This window comes from Rhinatrema bivittatum, chromosome 3 (assembly GCF_901001135.1).
Source record: "Rhinatrema bivittatum chromosome 3, aRhiBiv1.1, whole genome shotgun sequence".
Taxonomy (NCBI): Eukaryota; Metazoa; Chordata; class Amphibia; order Gymnophiona; family Rhinatrematidae; genus Rhinatrema; species Rhinatrema bivittatum.
The window spans coordinates 552,570,404-552,597,833 of record NC_042617.1 but is presented as its reverse complement, the minus strand read 5'-3'; positions in this window follow the sequence as shown (position 1 = coordinate 552,597,833).

The window sequence follows — 27,430 nt, the reverse complement described above, 5'->3', positions numbered from 1 at the left end:
TCCAGGGGCAAAGAGGGGGTGGGACAGGGTTTTCTCCAGAGACCCTTGGGTTAGGATGTTTGTTAGAGGTACCTATGCACACTATTTGTAAATAGTTTGTACAAAAAAACAATAGGGGGAAAAACATAAAATTTCATTTTTTTTTCTATTTTTTAGTTTAGAAAATGAAATAAAATACCCTAGACAATTTTCTTGATATTTTCTACGTCATTTCAAACAATGTATATTCCTAGAATCAGGTGTGTGTGCCAGCAAAGTGTCTTTTCATATGGTGCATCTTTCTGAAGGACATGCTGCTCTGGCATCTGCTGTATTTTCCTGTATTGTTTGCATGTATAAAGGGAATGTGAAATCCATTTTGGGAACAGAAATTTAAAAAAATCAGTACACAATTAGGGGTGAGACACTGATGTTCATGAAGCAGGAAAGAGGCCTTGAGGTGATTACATCCAGTGATCTTAAGGAAGGGAAGCAATGTGATAAGGTGGTAGCCAAAGCCAGAGGAATGCTAGGTTACATAGGAAGATCACTTGTAGAAAAGAGGAGGTGATTTCTATGCAACTGTACAGGTCATTTGTGAGGCCTCATCTAAAGCGTTGTCTGGAGGCCTTACATTCTGGAAGGATATAGACAAAATGAGTTAGTCCAGAGAAGGGCTACCAAAATGGTGCAATGTCGGCATCCGAAGCACTAGGAGATGAGGCTTAGAAATCTAAACATGAATACCACAGAGAAGAGTGGAGACGGAGAAATTTGATAAAGGCATTCAAATACCTGAAAGGAATTAATAATGCACAAGAGAAGCATACCTGTTTCAAGGGAAAGGAAGTTCTAGAATAACCGGTCATAATTTAGGGCTCCAAGGGTGCGCAGACTGAGAAGCAACGTCAGAAAATAATTTTTCACAGAAAGGGCGATGGGTGCATGGGATGCCCTCACGGAGTGCATGGTAGACGCTAAAACAGTAACAAGTTTAAAAGGTCATGGGATAAGCACAGAGGATCCTTAATTGCTAAAGGGGCAATTGTCAAAGTGATTTCCACATGTAAACTGGTGAAAAAAAATCCTTTGAAAAATTTCCCACCTTTGTCCTGTGGGGAAAATTACACACAATGTCCATAGTTCATGTATGTTTCCCCTTGAGGAAAGGGGATGGTGCCAGGGCAGAGTTAGGGCGGGCCCAGTAGAGTGCACAGTAGAGGGGATCAGATTCTGAACTTCCTGTGCATTCTTTACTCCATATGCTTTGCACCTGCAAAGCCCGTGGGATAAAGACTTCCCCGTGACACAGGCCCATCAGAGAATTTCACCTGAGAAGTTTCATTGTGAAAATGAACTTGCAGATCATATGAAAAATGTCTTCTGAAAGTGAAGAGAGCAGAAAGCATGGCTAGCTTTGATGCTTTGATGACTTATGATGCTAAATGACTGCTGGGGCTGCCAGTATGAATGGCAAAATGGTTAATATGAAATAGGAGTTCTAGCAGAGACACAGGAAAATAAATGAAGCTAAAAAAATCTAAGCAAAATCCAAAATGAAATGAAACAAACAAACAAAAAGAAATCTAAGCAAAATCCAAAATGAAATGCAAAATAATTTCATTACACACCCTAGGCAATAGGGAACTGTCTCAATTTTTTTCCTGTTCTCTCTAAGTTGGAATAAATCAAACTGGGATAGAGATCTTGATATTGAGAATAAAAAGTGTGTATCGAGGTGGGTGACCAGATATTTGTGGGCAAGAGCAGAGATGTGTAGCAGCTCCCTGGTCAACCACTAGATGTCCCTAGATCCCTGCCATAGATTTTCCAGCTTAAAGGGAGATATCAGTCCAGTGCAGCCCCTCCTCTAGGGGTTGGCTGTGATTGGTGGTCTTTTTCCACTTGGGAGGGGGGGCTAGGAGCTTAGCATGTGTGATCAATTTGAGTTATATTTCTGTGAGTGAGGAGCTATTTTTAGTGACAGAGAGGACAGAAAAGGGGGAGGAGTGGCTCTTTATGTCAAAAACAATATCCAAGCATCTGAGCTGCAAGGAAGATGGGGCAAAGAAGAAGCATTATGAGCTGTCCTAAAAAAAGATGATGGGGCATCCATTTTTATTGGCGTGGTTTACAGGCCTCCAAATCAGATGGAAGAACTTGACAAAGATCTGGTTGAAGACATCCAAAAGATGGGAAAGAAGGGAGAAGTGGTGATTGTTGTGTTGGAGATTTTAATCTGCCAGATGTATACGGAGAATCCCTTCTGAAGAATCTAACAGTAGTAGAGAGATGGTGGATACCCTGCAAGGGGCTCTGTTCAAACAAATGGTAATGGAACCCACAAGGGAGGGAGCTATCTTGATTTAGTGCTCACTAATGGAGATAATGTCTCTAATGTCAGGTGGGTGCCCACCTAAGCACCAGTGATCATCAAATGGTACAGTTTCATATCACAAAAAGGATACGGAGAAGTCGCACGAAGACCTGAGTTTTGCAGTTCAAAAACACGGACTTTGTCAAAATGGGGAAGTACCTGGAGCAAGAACTAGAAGGCTGGGAGAAAATGAAAGATGTGGAACAACAGTGGGCTAAGCTAAAAGGAGCAAATACCAAGGCAACTAATCTATATGTTAGAAAAGTAAAGAAAAGCAAGAGAAAAATTAACCCTATCTGGTTCTCAAAGGAGGCTGATAAAATAAAACAGTGTTTAAGAAATATAAAGGATCCCAAAGGGAGGATTCACAAGGAAAAATATCTGGTAGAACTGAGGTAGATGAAGAAAGTAATCAAGAAAGCAAAAAGTCAAGCGGAAGAAAGGATTGCCAAAGAGGTAAAGTGAGGTGACAAAACATTTTTCAGATACATCAGAGAAAGGAGAAAAGTCCAAAGTGGTATAGACAAATGAAAGGTGAAAAGGATCAATGTGTGGAGAGAGACGAAGAAATAGCAGAAATATTAAACGAATACTTCAGTTTGGTGTTCACTAAAGAGGACCCTGGAGAAGGACCATTGATGTTTAACAAGAAACCGGAGGGGAGTGGAGTAGATGAAACTCCGTTTACAGAAGAGAATGTATGGGAAGAGCTAGGAAAACTGAAAGTAGACAAAGCCATGGGGCCTGATGAGTTTCATCCCAGGATACTCAGAAAGCTCAGAAATGTGCTGCCGGGTCCACTGCATGACCTGTTCAATAGATTCTTAGAAACAGAAGTGGTGCCGAGTGATTGGAGAAGAATGGTGGTGGTCCCACTTCACAAGAGTGGGATCAGAGAGGAGGCTGGAAAATACAGGCCGGTTAGCATCACCTTGGTGGTGGGAAAAGTAATGGAGTCACTGCTGAAAGAAAGAATAGTGAACTATCTACAGTCAAAAGAATTGCTGGACCAGAGGCAGAATGGATTCACCAGGAGAAGGTCCTGTCAGACAAATCTCATTGATTTTTTTGATTGGGTAACTAGGGAATTGGATCGAGGAAGAGTGCTCGATGTCATCTACTTGGATTTCAGCATAGCTTTTGATATGGTCCCCCACAGGAGGCTTGTGAATAAAATGAGAAGCTTAGGAGTGAGTGCCAAGGTGGTGGCCTAGATTGCAAACTGGTTGATGGACAGAAGACAATGTGTGATGGTAAATGGAACTTACTCTGAAGAGAGAGCGGTGTTAAGCGGAGTGCCAAAAGGATCAGTGTTGGGATCGGTCCTGTTCTGTTAGTGTTTGAGGTAGTTGTGGGTGGATCCTTGGGCCGGTAGCAGATGACCATGCCCCGGGGGAAGATCCCAAGAGGGACCACCGGTCAGGCTCAGAGTATGAAGACACACACACACTAGTTCTTTTATTAAACAGTATATTGAACCACCAGAGGTGGCAGTAGTGAGCTGACGTGCCCAGCTGGGCTGTAGTTCCTCAGATACTTGAACAGCGAACCTGGATAACTGAGCTGTAGAGAAACTGAATATAGTGAGTAGGCAGGGTATGCAGAGTTCAGGAACAGAACCTTGATGGTAACACTCACACAATAGTTTCTTGGAAGCAGCCCAGGAGCTGGAAAGAAGTAGGCCCTCGAGGAGCGAGTACCTGGTTCCAGGGAATGCTCTGAGAGAGAGAAGGTAACTCACTGATGTTGTAGGCAGTGATGACTTTCTGGCAGAAGTGGTATTCAGTAGCAAGTCCGGGAACGAGGGCCCTCGAGGAGCGAGTACCGTTTCCAGACTGCGATCTGAAAAGCAAAAGAGAAAGCGAGGCCCCCGAGGAGCGGGTACTCCTGGTAAGTCTGAGGAGGCAGAGTAGCTTAGGTAGAGTAACCCTTTCCCTTGTATGGTCTTCATAAAATGACTTATGAGGAGAGATATTGAAGAACCTAAATATGTATACCTTGAAGGAGAGGAGGAGCAGGGGTGATATGATACAGATTTTCAGATACTTGAAAGGTTTTAATGATCCATGGTCAAAAACAAACCTTTTCCATTGGAAAAAAATCAGTAGAACTAGGGGACATGATTTGAAACTCTAGGGAGGAAGACTCAGAACCAATATCAGGAAGTATTTCTTCACGGAGAGGGTGGTGGATGCCTGGAATTCCCTTCCGGAGGAAGTGGTGAAGACTAAAACTGTGAAGGATTTCAAAGGGGCATGGGATGGAAATGAAGAGAAGTTCCCTGGGGGTGGCTTGCTGGAATGGTGGCTACTACCTAGTGACAACTACCCTTACTCAATAAGCCTTCACACGGTTAACGCAACTCCTATATTGCTCTCTGCATCAACAGCAAGGGGAAATGTGGAAAAGAGGATTTGCAACCAACAAGGACTGAACTATACAGTCTGGGTAAACAAATAAGCATGAGGTAGCTTACTTATTGCGGCGGTAACTACTTTAAACCAATTAAGCCTGATACTTCACTTTGAATGCATAAACAGCATTGCTCTCTGCTTCAACGGCAGGGGGAAATGTGGAAAAGAGGATTTACATTCAGATAACATCCAACAAGGCATTGATTTGCGCAGTCTGGGTAAACAAGCATCGGGGTAACTTGCTTGATGCAGCGGTTACTACCCTTAACCATTAAGCCTTATGCTTCATTTTGGATGCAACTCCATCATTACTCTCTAGGGATGTGAATCGGGTGATCGATCGTCTTAACGATCGATTTTGACTGGGGGGGGAGGGAAATCTGATCGTCATGGTTTTTGGTTTTTTTAAATCGTAAAAAATCGTAAATCGGGGGAGGGTGGGAAAACCGGCACCCTAAAACCCACCCCGACCCTTTAAAATAAATCCCCCACCCTCCCGAAGCCCCCCAAAAAGTTTTAAATTACCTGGGGTCCAGTGGGGGGGTCCCGGCGCGATCTCCCGCTCTCGGGCCACGGCTGCGTTAAAAGAAATGGCACCGGTGGCCCTTTGCCCTTACCATATGACAGGGCAAAGGTAGCGCCGGCGCCTTTTTGGTTCCTGTCACCCGACGTCACGAGTGCAGGAGATCGCTCCCGGAACCCCGCTGGACCCCCAGGGACTTTTGGCCAGCTTGGGGGGGCCTCCTGACCTCCACAAGACTTGCCAAAAGTCCAGTGGGGGTCCGGGAGCGACCTCCTGCACGCGGGCCGTATTGCCAATATTCAAAATGGCGCTACTTTTGCCCTCACTGACATAGAGTACCTGGTTCCTGGGAATGCTCTGAGAGAGAGAAGGTAACTCACTGATGTTGTAGGCAGCGATGACTTCCTGGCAGAAGTGGTATTCAGTAGCAAGTCCGGGAACGAGGGCCCTCGAGGAGCGAGTACCGTTTCCAGACTGCGATATGAAAAGCAAAAGAGAAAGCGAGGCCTCCGAGGAGCGGGTACCCCTGGTAAGTATGAGGAGGCAGAGTAGCTTAGGTAGAGTAACCCTCTAGGTAGAGGTAGAGAGCGGGAGATCGCGCCGGGACCCGCCCACTGGACCCCAGGTAATTTAAAACATTGTGGGGGGCTTCGGGAAGGTGGGGGATTTATTTTAAAGGGTCGGGATGGGTTTTAGGGTGCCGGTTTTCTCGCCCTCCCCCTCCCCCGATTTACGATTTTTTGACAATAAATCGGGGGAATTGTTATTGTATCGCGGCTCTAACGATTTTTGATGATTTAAAATATATCTGACGATTGTTTTAAATTGTCAAAAAACGATTCACATCCTATACTCTCTGCATCAATGGCAGGGGTGGGAGAAAACTCAAATCAAAAAGTACCAACAAGGGCCCTGAACTTTGAGGTCAGTGAAACAGATAAGTAAGGGAAAATAAGTGTGGGAGCTTGCTGGGCAGACTGGATAGGCCGTTTGGTCTTTTTCTGCTGTCATTTCTATGTTTCTATGAGTTAGGGCCTATCACCCTGTCTTAATGTTTTTTCGTTTGGGGAGATTCTTTCAGTGCATTCCCTGTCTGCTGGGGTTTGCCCCCTTTCAGAATCATAGATTTTGTTGAGATTTTTGTTTTGAGTTGCTGGCATGAAACTCTGCACCCTTTGGTAAAGGCCATTCCCTGAACATGAAGGTCAGGGGCTGAAGACCTGTGTGTCTCCCTTCTAGTCCAGAAAAGTAACAGCAGTGACAGCATCAGCCCAAAGTGAGATGTTTGGCTTTTAAGAGATTTTTCCAGATTTGTGTTGGGAGGAGGTTTTTTTTAATCCATCCTTCCTCACTGGGAAGCTGGGCTCTAGCAGCCTGGTTCCTGTTCGCTCCAGGGAGGTCAAATTTAGAAGGAGATCTGGAAGAAGGAGCAAGATCAGGGAGACCCTCAACAGTATCTCCACCTGTGGGACACAGGACACAGGCTGGGGAGAAGAAAGATCTGGACATTTGGACCTAAAGTAGAGGAAGTAGGAAGACTAAAACTGTGAAGGATTTCAAGGGGGCATGGGATAAACACTGTGGATCCCTAAAAGGCTAGAGGTTGGGAATAAATAAAGATTAACCGGCATGGAGCGGCAGTTACTACCCTTAAGAGAAACATGGGGGTAACCTGCATGGAGCGGCAGTTACTACCCTTAAGAGAAACATGGGGGTAACCTGCACAGAGTGGCAGTTGCTACCTTGAGAAGCTTGCTGGGCAGACTAGATGGACCATTTTGGTCTTTTTCTGCCGTCATTACTATGTTATTATGTTACTAAGTAGGATTTTTCCATGATTTGTGATCCCCTCACCCAGAGGAGTTCCCTGTATGATTGGGACAGCTTACACACTCAGCAAAGGAGTGTCTAGTGAAATCCCAAAGTTTGAAATAAAGGACATCTACACAGAGGGCGAGAGCATACAGTCCAAGGGTAAAGTCCCCAGCTAAAACATGATTGTATAAACGACAGCATACAACTTGATTGGACATTTCTTTGAGTTACATATCAGTAAAGTTATTTTGATCACGCAATCCGTGTCCCGCCTGTCTATCCCAGCCACCGCACATCATCGCAGCTTCTAACAGAGTTACAGTAGTGCTTACACATAAGGAAAATACCCACCACTGCCTAGGCCAAGAAGGTCTGTCTTCAGCCCCAGAGAAAGGACTCACACCCTTTGGAACTAAGAAGAAAGGAAGAGAAATAATGAAGCCAGCCTCAGGGAATAATTACTTTTATAGTCCTAGGGGAAACAGAAAAAGCCGGAACAAAGGGTTGCAGGTAGAAAGGAACTCAGTGGTGCTATCCGGCTGCCTTTATATCTGAGGAGTTTTAGCCAGCAATGACATATCCGGCTACAAATTATCCACACTGTGGGTAAAAATATTTAAACCACATTTGCCTGGCTAAATTACAAACTTAGCTGAACAAATCCTTTTGAATATTGACCTCATACTGCCTTGCTTGTTTCTAATTGACCTTGAATAAAAATAAAATCACACATATAGGATATTGTAGATTAATCAGAAAGCTCTAGGTGTGAATTAATTTGAGTAACAAAACATTTTTGAAAGAGAAAGTGGGGAAAGGAGTATTTTTTCCAATGTAAGTGGAAGCCTCCCTCCTGGTGGTGGATTGTGAACAACTCTGCTTTACTATATTGCATACAGAGCCCAGATTCAGGAACAATCACAGTTTTGCCTATCTTGTAAGACTAGACCGATCAGTGGTAATACAAGGCTATATCAATAACCACTAGGGGGCGCTCCTGCATTACTCAAAATACATTGGAAACCTTTAATGTATTCCATGGATTGTTTTTTGTTTTTTTTAAATCCCTTCATCATTCTGTTTTGCAGTTGAAGCACTTGAGTATACATTTATTTTAAAAATTATCAGTTAGGAAACCTTTAAAAAAAAATAAAACACATTTTTGTAAAAGGAATAAAAACATATGTCTTACAATCTTTTCACGCAGCTTACTAAGCTAAACCTTTAGATGTCCATACTCATAGAAACATATAGAAACATAGAAATGATGGCAGAAAAAGACCAATTGGCCCATCTAGTCTGCCCAGCAAGCTCGCACACTTATTTTCTCATACTTATCTGTTTCATCAACCACCAAGTACAGAGCCCTTGTTGGTAACTGTTTGTTTCAAATTTCCTGCCATCCCCTGTCATTGATGCAGAGAGTTATATTTGATGGGAGGTGAAGGACTGATGTGCACGGAACAGGAGAAAGACCTTGGGGTGATAGTGTCTAATGATCTGAAGTCGGCAAAACAATGTGACAAGGCGAAGGCTAAAGCCAGAAGAATGCTGGACTGCATAGAGAGAGGAATATCGAGTAAGAAAAGGGATGTTGCGATCCCGGTCACTGCCTCAGTGACCGGGCTTTTACCTGCTCCTAAAGCGCAGCAGTCCCTCGGGTCCCGGGCCTCTCAAACCCGCAAGAATCAACGTTGTTTTAGCCGGCAGGATCAATGCAAGGACACGCCCCCTGATGACATCAGAGGCTGGTAGGAGGGACATGCCCCCTGATGACATCAGAGGCTGGTAGGAGTTTTAAAACAAGTTCCAGGAACTGTACGTTGCCTTGCAACAAGAATCTTTGACTGAATAGCTTGTTGCCGTTTGTCGTCTGGTTTCTGACCTTTGCTGTCTGTCATCAGATTTCTGCCTGCCTGCCTGCTTGGTTCTGATTACTGCCTGATATCTGGGTCTTGAGTTCCTGCTAGTCATTTTGATTCTTCATCTGTCTGATTGCTATCTGTTCCCACTCCGGTCCGTGACTCCATCTTCAGCCTGCTTGCCTCCTGTCCCGACTCCGGTTCGTATTCCTGACTGGGTTCTTGTTTTTTTTTGCCTAAGTCCCAGCGGCCCGGGTCTCTACGGGCTCCTCCTGGGGGGACCTCGGGCTTCCAGGGTGAAGACTCCTAAGTCCTGGCGATCCGGGCTCCCACAGCTCCTCTGGAGGGGTCGCAGGATTCCAGGTGAAGCCCATCCGCCCAGTGTGATTCTGCCTCCCGGCCGTTTCTCCGAGTCGGTCGGCCTAAGGATCCACTTCTGGATTTGGACAGTCATAACAAGGGAAGTGATTATCCCCTTGTACAGGTCCTTGGTGAGACCTCACCTGGAGTACTGTGCTCAGTTCTGGAGACCGTATCTCCAAAGGGACAGAGACAGGATAGAGGCGGTCCAGAGAAGGGCGACTAAAAAGGCGGATGGTCTTCATAAAATGAGTTACGATGAGAGATTAATGAACCTAAATATGTACACCTTGGAGGAGAGGAGGAGCAGAGGCAATATGATACAGACTTTCAGATAATTGAAAGGTTTTAATAATTCATGTTCAATAACAAACCTTTTACAATGGAAAAAAATCAATAGAACTAGGGCTCACGATTTGAAGCTCCAGGGAGGAAGATTCAGAACCAATATCAGGAAGTATTTCTTCACGGAGAGGGTGGTGGATGCCAGAAATGCCCTTCAGGAGGAAGTGGTGAAAACTAAAACTGTGAAAGATTTCAAAGTGATGTGGGATAAACATTGTGGATCCATAAAGGCTAGAGGATGGGAATGAAGAATAGAGCCATGGGGGTGGCTTGTTGGAATGTTAACTACTACCTGGTGATTACTACCCTTACTCAAAAAAAATCCCTTGCATTGTTAATGCAACCCCAACATTTCTCTCTGCTTCAACGGCAAAGGGATTTGTGGAAAAGAGGATTTGCATTCAGACAACAACCAAAAAGGACTGAACTTCACAATCTGGGTAAACAAATAAATGTGGGGGTAGCTTGCTTATTACAGTGGTTACTACTCTAAACCAATTAAGCCTGATACATCACTTTGAATGCATACACAGCATTGCTCTCTGCTTCCACGGCACGGGGTAATGTGGAAAAGAGGATTAGCATTCAGACAACAACCAACAAGGACTGAACCTCATAATCTGGGTAAACAAATAAGCGTGGGGGTAGCTTGCTTATTACGACGGTTACTACCCTAAACCAATTAAGCCTGATACATCACTTTGAAAGCATATACAGCGATGCTATCTGCTTCAACTGTAGGGGGAAGTGAGGAAAACAGGATTTACATTCAGACATCATCCAACAAGGCATCGATCTGAGCAATCTGGGTAAACAAGCATCGGAATAACTTGCTTGATGCGGTGGTTACAATCCTTAACCATAAGCCTTATGTGCTCACCTTTGATGCAGCTCCAACATTACTCTCTGCATCAATGACAGGGGATGGCAGGAAATTTGAATCAAACAGTTACCAACAAGAACCCTGAAGTTGGTGGTTGGTGAAACAGATATGGGAAAATAAGTGTGGAAGCTTGCTGGGCAGACTAGATGGGCCGATTGGTCTTTTTCTGCTGTCATTTCTATGTTTCTATGTTTCTATGAGTAATGTTGGAGTTGCATCAAAGGTGAGCATAAGGCTTAATGGTTGAGGGTAGTAACCTCCGCATCAAGCAAGTTACTCCGATGCTTGTTTACCCAGACTGCACATATCCATGCCTTGTTGGATGTTATCTGAATGTAAATCCTGTTTTCCACATTTCCCCCTGCCGTTGAAGCAGAGAGCAATGCTGTATATGCATTCAAAGTGATGTATCAAGCTTAATTGGTTAAGGGTAGTAACCGCCGTAATAAGCAAGCTACCCCCATGCTTATTTGTTAACTCAGATTGTGAAGTTCAGTCCATGTTGGTTGTTGTCTGAATGCAAAATCCTCTTTTCCACATTTCCCCCTGCCGTTGAAGCAGAGAGCAACGCTGTATATGCATTCAAAGTGATGTATCAGGCTTAATTGGTTTAGGGTAGTAACCGCTGTAATAAGCAAGCTACTCCCACACTTATTTGTTGACCAGATTGTGAAGTTCAATCCTTGTTGGTTGTTGACTGAATGCAAATCCTCTTTTCCACATTTCCCCTTGCCTTTGAAGCAGAGAGCAATGTTTGAGTTGCATTAACCGTGCAAAGGCTTATTGAGTAAGGGTAGTAATTACCAGGTAGAAGCCTCCTGTCCAGTAATCCACCCCATGGCTCTTCTCTTCATTCCCATCCTCTAGCCTTTATGGATCCACAGTGTTTATCCCATGCCCCTTTAAAATCCTTCACAGTTTTAGTCTTTGCCACTTCCTCTGGAAGGGCATTCCAGGCATCCACCACCCTCTCCGTGAAGAAATACTTCCTGACATTGGTTCTGAGTCTTCCTCCCTGGAGCTTCAAATCGAGACCCCTAGTTCTACTGATTTTTTTCCAACGTAAAAAGTTTGTTGTTGACCATGGATCATTAAAACCTTTCAAGTATCTGAAAGTCTATATCATATCACCCTGCCTGTTCCTCCTCTCCTCCAGGATGTACATATTTAGGTTCTTCAATCTCTCTTCATAAGTCATTTTATGAAGACCATCCAACTTTTTGGTCGCCCTTTTCTGGACTGCCTCCATCCTGTCTCTGTCCCTTTGGAGATATGGTCTCCAGAACTGAACACAGTACTCCAGGTGAGGCCTCACCAAGGCCCTGTACAAGGGGATCATGACTTCCTTTCTCTTACTAGATATTCCTCTCTCTATGCAGCCCAGCATTCTTCTGGCTTTAGCTTTCGCCTTGTCACATTGTTTCGCCGACTTCAGATTGTTAGACACTATCACCCCAAGGTCTCTCTCCTGCTCCATGCACATCAGCCCTTCACCCCCCATCAAATACAGTTCTTTCAGATTTCCATATCCCATATGCATGACTCTGCACTTCTTGGCATTGAATCTCAGCTGCCATATCTTTGACCACTCTTTCAGCTTCCTGAAATCCCGTCTCATTCTCTCCACTCCTTCCGGTGTGTCCACTCTGTTGCAGATCTTAGCATCATCCACAAAAAGACAAACCATACCTTCTATCCCGTCCGCAATGTCACTCACAAAGATATTGAACAGGACCGATGCCAACACTGATCCTTGCGACACTCCGCTTAACACCGCACTCTCTTCAGATTAGGTTCCATTTACCATCACACATTGTCTTCTGTCCTTCAAACAGTTTGTAATCCAGGCCACCGCCTCGGCATTCACTCCTAAGCTTCTCATTTTATTCACAAGCCTCCTGTGCGGGACCATATCAAAACCTTTGCTGAAAACCAAGTAGATGACATCAAGCGCTCTTCCTCTATCCAATTCCCTAGTCACCCAATCAAAAAAGTCAATCAGATTTGTCTGTCAGGACCTTCCCCTGGTGAATCCATAGAAACATAGAAATGATGGCAGAAGAAGACCAAACGGCCCATCCAGTCTGCCCAGCAAGTTTTGCACTTTTTTTTTTCTCATTCTTATCTGTTACTCTTGGCTCTTAGTAACCTTTTGATTCTATTTCCCTTCCACCCCCACCATTAATGTAGAGAGCAATGTTGGAACTGCCTCTAAGTGAAATATCTAGCTTAATTAGTTAGGGGTAGTAACCGCCGCAATAAGCAAGCTATACCCATGCTTATTTGTTTACCCAGACTAAATAATTCAGACCTTGTTGGTTGTTGTCTGTATATAGATCTACTTTTCTTCATTCCCCCTGCCGTTGAAGCAGAGAGTTATGCTGGATATGCATTGAAAGTGAAGTATCTGACTTTCTCCCCTGCCGCTGAAGCAGAGAGTTATGCTGAATATGTGTGAAGTATCAGTCTTTCTCCCCTGCCGTAGAAGTAGAGAGTTATGCTGGATATGCATTGAAAGTGAAGTATCTGACTTTCTCCCCTGCCGTTGAAGCAGAGAGTTATGCTGAATATGTGTGAAGTATCAGTCTTTCTCCCCTGCCATTGAAGCAGAGAGCTATGCTGGATATATGTGATGTATCAATCTTTCTCCCCTGCCGTTGAAGCAGAGAGCTATGCTGGATATGCATTGAAAGTGAAGTACCAGGCTTATTTGGTTTGGGGGTAGTAACCACCGTAACAAGCCAGCTACTCCCCTCTTTTTTGTGAATGCAAATCTTTTTCCACGCCATTGAAGCTTAGAGCAATGTTGGAGTCGCATTAACCGTGTGTATGTTTATTGAATAAGGATATTATCTCTAGGCAGTAGTCATCATTCCCGTGAGCCACCCACTCTTCATTCACGTCCTCTAGACTTTATGGATCCACAGTGTTTATCCCACGCCCCTTTGAAGTCCTTCACAGATCTGGTCTTCACCACTTCCTCCGGAAGGGCATTCCAGGCATCCACCACCCTCTCCGTGAAGAAATACTTCCTGACATTGGTTCTGAGTCTTCCTCCCTGGAGCTTCAAATCATGACCTCTGGTTCTGCTGATTTTTTTCCGATGGAAAAGGTTAGTCGTTGTCTTTGGATCATTAAAACCTTTCAAGTATCTGAAAGTCTGTATCATGTCACCTCTGCTCCTCCTTTCCTCCAGGGTGTACATATTTAGATTCTTCAATCTCTCCTCATAAGTCATTCGATGAAGACCATTCACCCTTTTGGTCACCCTTCTCTGGACCGCCTCCATCTTGTCTCTGTCTCCATGCTGCCTCTGGTCCAGCAATTTTTCTGACTATAGATAGTAGGGATGTGAATCGTTTTAGGACGATTAAAATTATCGTCCGATAATTTTAATATCGTCTTAAACCGTTATGGAACACAATACAATACAGATTCTAACGATTTATCGTTATAAATCGTTAGAATCGTGAGCCGGCACACTAAAACCCCCTAAAACCCACCCCTGACCCTTTAAATTAAATCCCCCACCCTCCCGAACCCCCCCCCCAAATAACTTAAATAACCTGCGGGTCCAGCAGCAGTCCGGAACGGCAGCGTTCCGGAACGGGCTCCTGCTCTGAATCTTGTCGTCTTCAGCCGGCGCCATTTTCCAAAATGGCGCCGAAAAATGGCGGCGGCCATAGACGAAAAAGATTGGACGGCAGGAGGTCCTTCCGGACCCCCGCTGGACTTTTGGCAAGTCTCGTGGGGGTCAGGAGGCCCCCCACAAGCTGGCCAAAAGTTCCTGGAGGTCCAGCGGGGGTCAGGGAGCGATTTCCCGCCGCGAATCGTTTTCGTACGGAAAATGGCGCCGGCAGGAGATCGACTGCAGGAGGTCGTTCAGCGAGGCGCCGGAACCCTCGCTGAACGACCTCCTGCAGTCGATCTCCTGCCGGCGCCATTTTCCGTACGGAAAATGGCGCCGGCAGGAGATCGACTGCAGGAGGTCGTTCAGCGAGGCGCCGGAACCCTCGCTGAACGACCTCCTGCAGTTTATCTCCTGCCGGTGCCATTTTCCGTACGAAAACGATTCGCGGCGGGAAATCGCTCCCTGACCCCCGCTGGACCTCCAGGAACTTTTGGCCAGCTTGTGGGGGGCCTCCTGACCCCCACGAGACTTGCCAAAAGTCCAGCGGGGGTCCGGAAGGACCTCCTGCCGTCCAATCTTTTTCGTCTATGGCCGCCGCCATTTTTCGGCGCCATTTTGGAAAATGGCGCCGGCTGAAGACGACAAGATTCAGAGCAGGAGCCCGTTCCGGACCGCTGCCGTTCCGGACCGCCGCTGGACCCGCAGGTTATTTAAGTTATTTGGGGGGGTTCGGGAGGGTGGGGGATTTAATTTAAAGAGTCGGGGGTGGGTTTTAGGGGGTTTTAATGTGCCGGTTTTTCGATTTTTCGATTTTTAACGATTTTTAACGATTTTTCACGATATTTTACCCCCCCAAACGGCAACAATACGATTCCCTCCCCCTCCCAGCCGAAATCGATCGTTAAGACGATCGAGGACACGATTCACATCCCTAATAGATAGTTCACTATTCTTTCTTTCAGCAGCGACTCCATTACCTTTCCTACCACCGAGGTGAGGCCAAATGGCCTGTAGTTTCCAGCCTCTTCTCTGTTCCCACTCTTGTGAAGCGGGACCACCACCGCTCTATTCCAATCACTTGTCACCACTCCCGTTTCTAGGGATCTATTGAACTGGTCATGCAGCGGACCCACCAGCACATCTCTGAGCTCCCTCAGTATCCTAGGATGAACCTTATCAGGCCCCATGGTTTTGTCCACTTTTATTTTTCCTAGCTCTTCCCATCCATTCACTTCTGTAAATGGAATTACATCTACTCCACTCCCCTCTAGTTTCTTCTTAACTAGGAATGGTCCTTCTCCAGGGTCTTCTTTAGTGAACACTGAACTGAAGTATTCATTTAATATTTCTGTTATTTCTTTGCCTTTCTCCACACATTGATACTTTTCACCTTTCAGTTTCACTATACCACTTTGAACTTTTCTCCTTTCTCTGATGTATCTGAAAAATGTTTTGTCACCTCACATTACCTCTTTGGCAATCCTTTCTTCCACTTGACTTTTTGCTATCTTGATTATTTTCTTTGTCTCAATCAGTTCCACCAGATATTCTTCCTTGTGCTCCTTCCTTTGGGATCCTTTATATTTCTTGAACGCTGTTCTTTTATTTTGTCAGCCACCTCCTTTGAGAACCAGATAGGTTTCATTTTTCTTTTTGGTCCATTGTTGTTCCACATCTCTCTTCTTCTCCCAGCCTTCTAATTCTTCCTCCAGGTACTTCCCCATTTTGACAAAGTCTGTGTTTTTGAACTGTAAAACTCGGGTCTTCGTGCAACTTCTCCGTATCCTTTTTGTGATATGAAACCATACCATTTGATGATCACTGGTGCTTAGGTGGGCACCCACCTGGACATTAGAGACATTATCTCCATTAGTGAGCACTAAATCGAGTATAGCTCCTTCCCTCATGGGTTCCATTACCATTTGTTTGAACAGAGCCCCTTGCAGGGTATCCACTATCTCTCTACTACTGTTAGATTCTTCAGAAGGGATTCTCCGTATACATCTGGCAGATTAAAATCTCCAACACAACAATCACCACTTCTCCCTTCTTTCCCATCTTTTGGATGTCTTCAACCAGATTTTTGTCAAGTTCTTCCATCTGATTTGGAGGCCTGTAAACCACGGCAATGAAAATGGATGCCCCATCATCTTTTTTTAGGACAGTCCATAATCCTTCTTCTTTGCCCCATCTTCCTTGCAGCTCAGATACTAGTATATTGTTTTTGACATAAAGAGACACCCCTCCCCCTTTTCTGTCCTCTCTGTCCTTCCTTAACAAGCCAGTATGGCTGTATTCCATTCATGAGATTCCGTGAACCACGTCTCCGTGACAGCAACAACGTCCAAGTCCGCCTCTACCATTAGGGCTTGCAGATATGGGATTTTATTGCCCAATCTACGAGCATTTGTGCTCATAGCTTTCCAGCTTTTCTCGTTTAGGTTACTGCTTTTCTTGGACTCCTTCTGTGACTTATTTAGTTGAGTTTTGTTATCCACTTCACCCTTTTCCATTGCATCTGTATTTGTATTTGGGGGGGTGACATTCTAATTTCTTTCTGTCACCCCCAGCATCTAGTTTAAATGCCTTATTACATAGGATTTGAATTTATCTCTTAGGATCCTTTTTCCTGCCACAGACAGATGTAAGCCATCTTTGACAAAGAGCTTTTTCCTGTTCCATACGGCCCCAGCCCCCAATAAATCAAAAACTTTGTTCCTTACACCAGGATTTGTGCCATACATTGAAGTTATTAATATGGCTTAGCCTTTCCTTCCCCTTTCCATGAACAGGTAACACTTCTGAAAAGGCAATGGTTGCCACCATGTGACAAATCTGCTCCGCTAAAGACTAGAAATCTCTCTGTACCGCTTGGATACTGTTTCTAGGAAAGTCGTTGGTTCCCAGATGGATGATAATATCAACTTTAGAGTCTTTGCTTTCTTCTTTGATCATTTTGACTATTTGAATAGCATTTCTGCTGGCTGATGATCCTGGGAGGCTTTTAACTATAGTATTTCCCTTGCTAAGAGTTCCCAGATTAGTGCCTCTGATGACAAAGTCACCCAGCACAATGAGCTTTTTCCTTTGGTTACTGATTGTATTATGGAATGTCTGTATGCATTGGGTTTCTTCTTTCTTTTCAGATAACACTTCAATCTCTTTCGCAAGAGCTTCTTCAATATCTAATAGAGAGAAGGCGTTTTGTACTTGTGTCTCTTGATATGGCGTGTGTCTCTGCATCACAGGTCTAATTCTACCAGAGCCCACTGTAATCTTGTTGTTTTTTGAGTTCCTTAATGCCCTATGTGAGTGAGGGGGTAGACTTGTGGGCTGCACAGCTGTCAAGAATGGGTGTCTGTGGGTCACAGGTCTTATCCTACCCAAGCCTACTGTAAACCCTTTTTTCCTTGACTTTTGGTTTTTCTGTAGTAATGGGGAATTAATTCCTGAATAATGTAAAGTGGGTGAAACTTTCTTTTTTGAAGCTAATTCAGCTTTAACTTCAGCCAGCTCCTTTTTCAAGGAAGAGAGTTCTGAACAAATAGGGCAAGCCCTAAGTTTCCAGATGATTTCTCTCAGAATAAAGGCTCAACAATAGTTACATTGGATAGTCCTCATTTTGGTAAATTTATTTGAAGAATAACACCTAAGGAAATACCAATTTACTAGTTTATCTTGTTGCCAATTATGTATTTAGGCAGACTATATAAAAAAAACCAAAACCTAGGGGTGGGTGGGTAGAGGACAGGGTTGGAGGGAGTTAAACTGTTAACACTTGGCCAGGGCTGTTCACTGGACACTGTATCTGCTATTGATTTTGAACAGACCCTCCCCCAGATTTGGCTAGCTAATTTAAGCTTTTTCCTTAGCTCTCCCCAAGAATGTGTACTTCTGGCTGTCTTCTTGTTCAAAGCAGACTGAGGAGTTGATTACCCCCTGTAATGCATTGAGTCAGCTGCCAAAAGCTGTTTAGCCAAACCCTTTTTGTATTTTATTTTTTTTGCTTAAACAAACACCCAGCAATATAATGCAACAATATCAATATCTAGAAAAATATACAGATAATGCTAGCTCTACACAAAAACCAGTAAAATATAACAAGCCCTCTGAAATAAGGAAAAATTAAACTTATTCCTTAGCTCTCCCCAAGAATGTGTACTTCTGGCTGTCTCCTTTTTCAAAGCAGACTGAGGAGGTTTGTTTGGCTAAGTCTGAGACTTAGCCAAACAAATAAAGGGTTTTAAAAAGTACTCCATCCTCTTGCTGACCAGCAAAATTTTAGCTGAGTAATGTCAATACCCAGCTAAAACTTACCCAGAAAAAGAAAAATAGAGGCATGTGGGGACAGGGCTTAAACTTAGCTGGGCAGGGCCAATATTCGGGTACATGTACCCAGATAACTTTAGAACTAATTGGCCATATTAAAAAAATATTTACTTGACACATCTGGATTGTATGTGTGCAGTCGGTGCAAAGAGCTCCTGGCTCTTAGGGAACGAGTCCGATCTCTGGAGGCTAGAGTAGCAGACTTGAAGGAGCTGAGGGAGACAGAGAGTTACATTGATGAGACCTTCAGGGACATAGTAGCCAAATCCAGTCTGGCAGCCCCAGTGCTGCCTTGGATCAGAAAGATCTCCCAGTAGGAGAACATCACCCTGGTGTAGCAGGAAGTGGTCCTGTAGCAAGGACCTGTTCTCCAGGTGATGTATTGTCCTCTCGCACTGAGGACAAGTCTCCCAGGGCTACTGCCCAGGAGGGAAGGGTTAGGCCGGCCATCATAGTTGGTGATTCAATTATTAGAAATGTAGATAGCAGGGTGGCTGGTGGATGTGAGGACCACCTGGTAACTTGCCTGCCTGGTGCGAAGGTGGCAGTTCTGGAAGCCAAATTTAGGATTTTAGGTAGGAAGCTGAAATCCAGAACCTCCAGGGTGGCATTCTCTGAAATGCTTCCTGTTCCATGTGCAGGTCCCCAGAGGCAGGCAGAGCTCCAGAGTTTCAATGCGTGGATAAGACAATGGTGCAGGGAAGAGGGATTCAGTTTTGTAAGGAACTGGGTAAACTTTTGGGGAAAGGGGAGACTTTTCCAAAATGATGGGCTCTACTTTAACCAGAGTGGAACCAAGCTGCTGGCACTAACTTTCAAAAAGGAGATAGAACAGCTTTTAAACTAGAACAAGGGGAAAAGCCGACAGTCACTCAACAGTGCATGGTTCGGAGAAATGTATCCTTGAAGGATACTAATGAAACAGGAGAGTTAGGGCATCCCAACAGAGAGGTTCCATTAAAAGCAAACCTAGTCCATATACCTATAAGTAAAAATCACCGAAGCTAATGATTTCTGAATTATGCCAAACAACTGAATCTATATGGGTAGAAATCCCATGTGTGTTGGGTAAGAGTATAGCAAAAGGAGTATGTTCACCTGGACAAAATGATCAGACAGATGATGAAATGCTAAGAGAAATCATGGAAGCAAACCAATTTGGCAGTGCAATAATAATGGGAGATTTCAATTACCCCAATATTGACTGGGTAAAATGTAACATCAGGACTTGCTAGAAACATAAATGTCCTAGATGTAATAAATGACTCCTTCATGTAGCAATTGGTTCAGGAACCAACAAGAGAGGGGGCTATTTTAGATTTAATTCTTAGTGGAACGCAGGATTTGGTGAGAGAGGTAACGGTGGTGGGGCCACTTGGCAACAGTGACCATAACATGATCAAATTTAAACTAATAACTGGAAGGGGGACAATAAGTAAATCTGCAGCTCTAACACTAAATTTTCAAAAGGGAAACTTTGATAAAATGAGGAAAATAGAAAAAAACTGAAAGGTGCAGCTGCAAAGGTTAAAAGTGTTCAACAGCCTTGGACATTGTTTAAAAATACAATCCTAGAGGCGCAGTCCATATGTATTCCACATATTAAGAAAGGTGGAAGGAAGGCAAAACAATTAACATCATGATTAAAGGTGAGCTGAAAGAGGCTATTTTAGCCAAAAAACCATCCTTCAAAAACTGGAAGATGGATCCATCTGAAGAAAATAGAATAAAACATAAGCATTGCCAAGTTAAGTGTAAAACATTGATAAGACAGGCAAAGAGAGAATTTGAAATGAAGTTGGTCATAGAGGCAAAAACTCATAATAAAAACATTTTTAAATATATCCGAAGCAAGAAACCTGTGAGGGAGTCGGTTGGACTATTAGAAAACCAAGGAGTTAAAGGGGCTCTTAGGGAAGATAAGGCCATTGCAGAAAGACTAAATTAATTCTTTCCTTCCGTGTTTACTAATGAGGATGTTGGGGAGACACCAGTTCTGGAGATGGTTTTCAGGGTGATGAGTCAGATGAACTGAACGAAATCACTGTGAACCTGGAAGATGTAGTAGGCCAGATTGACAAACTAAAGAGTAACAAATCACCTGGACCAGATGGTATGCATCCTAGGGTACTGAAGGAACTAAAAAATGGAATTTCTGATCTATTAGTTACAATTTGTAACCTTTCATTAAAATCATCCATTGTACCTGAAGACTAGAGGGTGTCCAATGTAACCCCAATATTTAAAAAAGGCTCCAGGGACGATCCGGGTAACCATAGACCAGTGAGCCTGACGTCAGTGCCGGGAAAAATAGTGGAAACTATTCTCAAGATCAAAATCATAGAGCATATAGAAAGACATGGTTTAATGGAACACAGTCAACATGGATTTACCCAAGGGAAGTTTTGCCTAACAAACCTGCTTCATTTTTTGAAGGGGTTAATAAACATGTGGATAAAGGTGAACCAGTAGATGTAGTTATTTGGATTTTCAGAAGGCGTTTGACAAAGTCTCTCCTGAGAGGCTTCTATGAAAACTAAAAAGTCATGGGATAGAAGGCGATGTCCTTTCATGGATTACAAAATGGTTAAAAGACAGGAAACAGAGAGTAGGATTAAATGGTCAATTTTCTCAGTGGAAAAGGGTAAACAGTGGAGTGCCTCAGGGATCTGTACTTGGACCGGTGCTTTTCAATATATATATTAATGATTTGGAAAGGAATACGACGAGTGAGGTTATTAAATTTGCGGATGATACAAAATTATTCAGAGTAGTTAAATCACAAGCGGACTGTGATACATTACAAGAGGACCTTGCAAGACTGGAAGATTGGGCATCCAAATGGCAGATGAAATTTAATGTGGACAAGTGCAAGGTGTTGCATATAGGAAAAAATAACCCATGCTGTAGTTACACGATGTTAGGTTCCATATTAGGAGCTACCACCCAGGAAAAAGATCTAGGCATCATAGTGGCTAATACTTTAAAATCGTCGGCTCAGTGTGCTGCAGTAGTCAAAAAAGCAAACAGAATGTCAGGAATTATTAGGAAGGGAATGGTTAATAAAACGGAAAATGTAATAATGCCTCTATATCGCTCCATGGTGAGACTGCACCTTGAATACTGTGTACAATTCTGGTCGCCGCATCTGAGAAAAGATATAGTTGTGATGAAGAAGGTACAGAGAAGGGCAACCAAAATGATAAAGGGGATGGAACAGCTCCCCTATGAGGAAAGGCTGAAGAGGATTGGCCACTGTGGGAAACAGGATGCTGGGCTTGATGGACCCTTGGTCTGACCCAGTATGGCATGTTCTTATGTTCTTCTTAGGTTAGGGCTGTTCAGCTTGCAGAAGAAACGGCTGAGGGGGGATATGATAGAGGTCTTTAAGATCATGAAAGGTCTTGAATGAGTAGATGTGACTCGGTTATTTACACTTTCAAATAATGAAGTTAGCAAGTAGCACATTTAAGACTAATCGGAGAAAATTATTTTTCACTCAACGCACAATAAAGCTCTGGAATTTGTTTCCAGAGAATGTGGTTAGTGCAGTTAGTGTAGCTGGGTTCAAAAAAGGTTTAGATATATTAATTGCATCAGTAGCATGGGATCTTCTTAGTGTTTGGGTAATTACCAGGTTCTTGTGGCCTGGTTTGGCCTCTGTTGGAAACAGGATGCTGGGCTTGATGGACCCTTGGTCTGACCCAGCAAGGCAATGTCTTATGTTCTTATGTTCTCTTGGATACAATGGAATTACTGCTGCCAGTTCTGCCAGTAGCCAGAAAATGCCATCATTTGAAACTCCACAGAGAAACTGTGAAGATGGAAATTCTCAGACAGCAGGTCAGGAGGAACCCACTGTCTTTTAGTCAGCTCCTCTGACTAGTTATGTGAAAATTTCCATCCTCATAGTTTCTGGTATTGGACCAGTGTTGACACAAAGAAGGGTATCCTGGATGGTCCTTCTCCCCACATTGGTAAATCAGGTATGTCTTGTCTCTTGTCTTTTAGTGTGAAAATGGTAGGGTTTAAATAAGAACATAAGAACATGCCATACTGGGTCAGACCAAGGGTCCATCAAGCCCAGCATCCTGTTTCCAACAGTGGCCAATCCAGGCCATAAGATCCTGGCAAGTACCCAAAAACTAAGTCAATTCCATGTTACCGTTGCTAGTAATAGCAGTGGCTATTTTCTAAGTCAACTTAATTAATACTTTATTGATGAGTCCAATAGGTGATACTAGCGTGAGAGTTAGCCTTGACTCCAGATTTAAGACTTTGTTTCACACACAGGACTGTATGCACTAATGAGTGTTTTCTTGCTTTTTGATTTGCAGGCTGGCCCTTACCCAGTCAATCACCTGTTCCTGGTCCAGGGCCTAATACAGAACATCATGCCTCCTAGATAGGTGGAAGCCAAGGTCAAGGGGGTATGGGTACTCCATTGGCTGAAAATATATCCTGAGAGGTAGAAAGGTTGGGGGACCAGCTATAGCTGGTGCAATCAATGGTGCCAGAATATCCCTGTACATGTGTACCATTCTCCATCATGGAGTCCTCTGTGTTTGATTGCTAGGTTTAACTGTGGGAATGTGAGGATCTGTGTACAGGGAGGTGCTGATAGTGTGAACTTGTGAGAGTGAGTGTGAACAATATCTATGAATAGGAGGAGGAGAATGTAGGGATGTAGATGTAGTGATTGCGTGACCTAGTGATTGAGATGCTTGTGCAGGAGTGGGGAACAATGGCATTTTGAAAGACGTATGCGCCGCGATGTGCTGTGACAATCACAAGAATGTCTCTTTCAAACAGAACTTTTTTTCCCACTTTTTTTGTAGGGTTTTTTTTTTCTTTGATTCTGTTATCAAGGGTTAGAGTAAAAAGGGGAAAAATGTGTGTGAATGGCTGGCTGTGATGTTTTCCATGGGAAAAAAAGAAAATGAAAAATTAAATTTTACTTTCATAGGAAAGTGTTCACTGAAAAGGGAGGCCACCAGGATTCACTCCTGCCCTGGGTGAAGTGCTCTAAGAAACCGATGCAAGTCATGTGTTTAGGAAGTGTATCTCCTTTTGTGGACAATAATGAGGACAGTGCTAAGCTCTATCATGGAGTTTATAGGCTGGCTTTATCTATTACTTGGGCAAACATCATTTTTTAGGCCATTTGGAATATTTTTTGTTAAGTTCCAGAGCGCAGTATAGGCCTTACCTAGTGGTTAGAGCAGTGGGCTGCAAACCAGGGTTCAAATCTCACTGCTGTTCCTTGTGACCTTGGGCAAGTCAATTCACATTCTCGTGTATCAGATACTTAGGATTATATTTACTTTGTCATGATAAAGGTATAAAACACGGCTTATCATGCGATATACTCTTATCATGGCAATATTTTGGCCAAAAACCTGCTCCATATTGAAATGAGCTGTAAGCATGTATAACATTTTCAAATGCATGCAAAGCAGTCAAAAATAATGCCAATCAGTTAGAACAACTCCTGAGTTGTAGATAACGTTTTGTGGAGGCATCAGGATGCTGACTCGCATCTTGATGCTTCCAAGCAGTGGCACGTATTAAGCACCTCCCACTGTGAAACATCTCCCTCGGGATTCCACCCACTCCCTGCCACATGTTAAGGCAGCCCAGTAGGCCGCCCAGTATGAAAATTTTTAAAAAAACGAATTTATCATTGCATGGCAATGCCACGCACCTTTCACAAACCCCTCTCTCCTTTTAACCAAAGTCAATCCCCTTCGATAACCCCCCTCTCGATCCAGACCCTCTCCCAGTAGCAGCCACCCAACCCAGACCCCCCCCCCCCTCCCCATCATACAACAGACTCCCTGATGGTCTAATGGACACTTGCCTCAGTCCACCACTTACCTTAAAAAGTCACCCTGGTGGTCCAGTGGAGGCCCAGAACACACCTAGGCTTTGGTCCTGGATGTCAGCCATTTTTAAAAATGGCAGCAACTGGCCTTTACCCCAATCACATGATGGGGCAAAGCCCAGTCAGCACCATGGAAAATAGCAGCAACTGACCTAGAGGCTAGGAAGTGCTCTGGGCCCCACTATACACCAAGGGCCTCACTAGACTACCAGGGACCTATTAAAAGGTATGGGGGTTCTGTGGGTGAGCTAGAGTGGGGTGGGTCCACTAGACTACCAGGGACTTATTTCTAAGGAAGGGGTGGGGTATGATGTCTTCTGGGGAGGCTAGTACCTGGGGGGGGGGGCTTTATTTGAAAGGGGAGGGGTTTGGGAAGGGGGCAGGGTGTTGCCATACAACTTTTTTACCTTTACCCCTGCTGGGTCGCCTCAACTTGTTCCCTTTCACAATAAATATTGTAGCATAGTAAATGACCCCTATAGCTGTCACCCCTTTGAGGATAGGGAAATAACTGCAGTACCAGAATTTCACCCCCTTTGAGGTGCCTGAAAAGAAGAATATCAAATATTAAATAAATACATATGTAGGGAAACAGTGAAAAGTGAGCAAATTTTTTTTTTTTATATCAGGAGTTATTTGGAAAAATCTATGTTATGACCTCTATTCACCTTCTGAAGTCCAAAATATATAGGGGGTGAATTGAACCTCCCTTCCCCACCCCCGTGCGAGATACATTTCTGAGAAAAAGTCATTATCCTTGCCCTCTGTTCTCTGATATCTTTCCTCTGTGTCGTGTTCTTATACCTCTTGTTTCTTTCACCCTGACTTCCATCTTATCTTCTATTTTTCATAAACTTGATTTTAATTTCTGTGTATGTCTCTTTCTAATATTGTTACTGCGTTCTATTTTTATTTCATTGTGAATTGTTCCAACTTTTGATTTTGTCTATATATGCTCACATTTATTGATGTATTTTTAGAAACGTATTTGCGTAGAATAATTTTGATGTGAATTTTTTTTTATAATCTTTTTCTACATTTGAAAAATATATATATTGCTACTCTCATTCTGAAATGGTTTGGGGTTAGTATTCAGTCTAGCTGATCCAGCTTCGTGTCCAGCTGTGTTTTGTGTTTTATCCCCTTGTCCTTGAACCTTGAACCTTGAACCTTGTGTAATTTCTTTGGTGCACATGTAAAACAGCTCCACAGTAAAAACGTCCCTGGCATAATGAGCAGCACGCCCATCAGCTTACGGACTCTAAGTACCGTGGAGGTCCAGAATTCCTCACGTGCACGTCTCTTAACCTGCAAGGGGCCAGCAGGTCACTGTAATCCTGTGTGCGGAGCTCTGTAGCAGACATTGTAGGCATTTCTCTCATTGGTGGCAAATATCTGTGGAATCTCATTGCACTTCTGGCACAGTAAACTTGTGTTCAGTTATGTCCCAGAGATTAGTTATGAGAATGACATGTTAAGATTTGATGAGAAGTAACTGTAACATTTTGACTGTGGGACTTGCGGAGTGAAAAGGATACGTCATACTGTGCCCGAGTGTGCTATGCAAGCCACATATGACAGCACTTTCTCCATGGGACTCTTCCTCCATAAGAATTTGGCTTGCTTGCCTGAAATCTGGGAGAGGGCAACTTACCAGTGCTATGTTGAGCTATGCTTACCAGGAATTTGTGGTGGGAATGAGGGAAATATATTTAGGCATCTTTTAATTACATTAGATTTGATAAATGCAGATCAAATGGAAAAAAAAGATCATTTTTTTTCAACAATACATACGAAACTGTTCCAGCACATGTTTGCATGTGGACAGTTGGTTAATATTTCAAGGGTCATGAAATTTTTAATTCAGACCTACCCAAGCTGTTTTATTCATAAAGTCAAATAGGAAAACCAAATAATACTGCCCAAAGTAATTCTTGCTGCCATTGCTTGCGTTTACTTCAGAGAACCAGTTGTAAAAAGTATTTTAGAGGTGAGTTCTTCTAACTTTAATGTTTGCAGGAAAAATTGCTAAAAGAAGAGGAAGGGAGGGAGGGGGGAAGAAGGGGGGAGGAAATGGGAGAAGGGAGTGTGAGTGTGAGACAGAGAAAATCTTACATGTCTCTCAATATATCTATAATCTATCTATATCTATATACATATATCTATATCTATTTAGATACAGAAGAGTTATTTTATGCATATTCATTAAGGGGTCGATGTTAAGACCCATGCGCATGCGTCCGTTGTGCGTGCAGTTCCCGGTGCGCGCACATGGATGCACTGATTTTATGACATGTGCGTGGCGACGCACACATGTTATAAAATATGATGTCTGCACGCACATGCATGCCAGATTTTAACATCCGAGAGCACATGTGCGGGAAGCCAGTGATTCTCGCGCGCGGGGGGGGGGGGGGGGGGGGGGATTTTCAAATTGTGTGCAGCGACGCAATCTGACTTTTTTTACAGCACCCTTCCAGTCTGCTCCAACTAAGGAGTGGACTGGGAGGGAATTTCCCTACCCCACTACCTAACCTTCCTCCCCTTTCCCCTCTCCATCCCGACCCCTAACCCCTAACTAGCTATCCCAAAATTTTATTTCACCACTTACTGCTTCTCGGGAGCAGAAGTATCTTACATATGTCAGCCAGCTGCCGTCGCATGCTTCCCCGGGATAGCGTCTAATAGCACTGTCCCAGCTCACCCCCACCCTGCCCCTCCCCACCCAGACTCCGCCCCCTGGCCCACTCCTTTTGAGAGGCTGGGCACTTCGGCGAGTAACGGGGGCTAAGCGCGAAGCTGGGCCCTTCCGAAAATGTGTGTGGCATAAGCAAGGCCCAGCCACGCGCGTAAACCTGTTTTTATGAGTGGCCCTTCTAAAATCGGGCCGTAAGGTTATACTAAAAACAAGACCAGTTTGTGGCCCTTGCGGGCCAGAATTATCCATTCCTGCTCCACACAATAGGTCTTAATTTTAGCATGGTATTTCACCATGATAAAAAGGAGGCCAAGAACACTACAAGATACC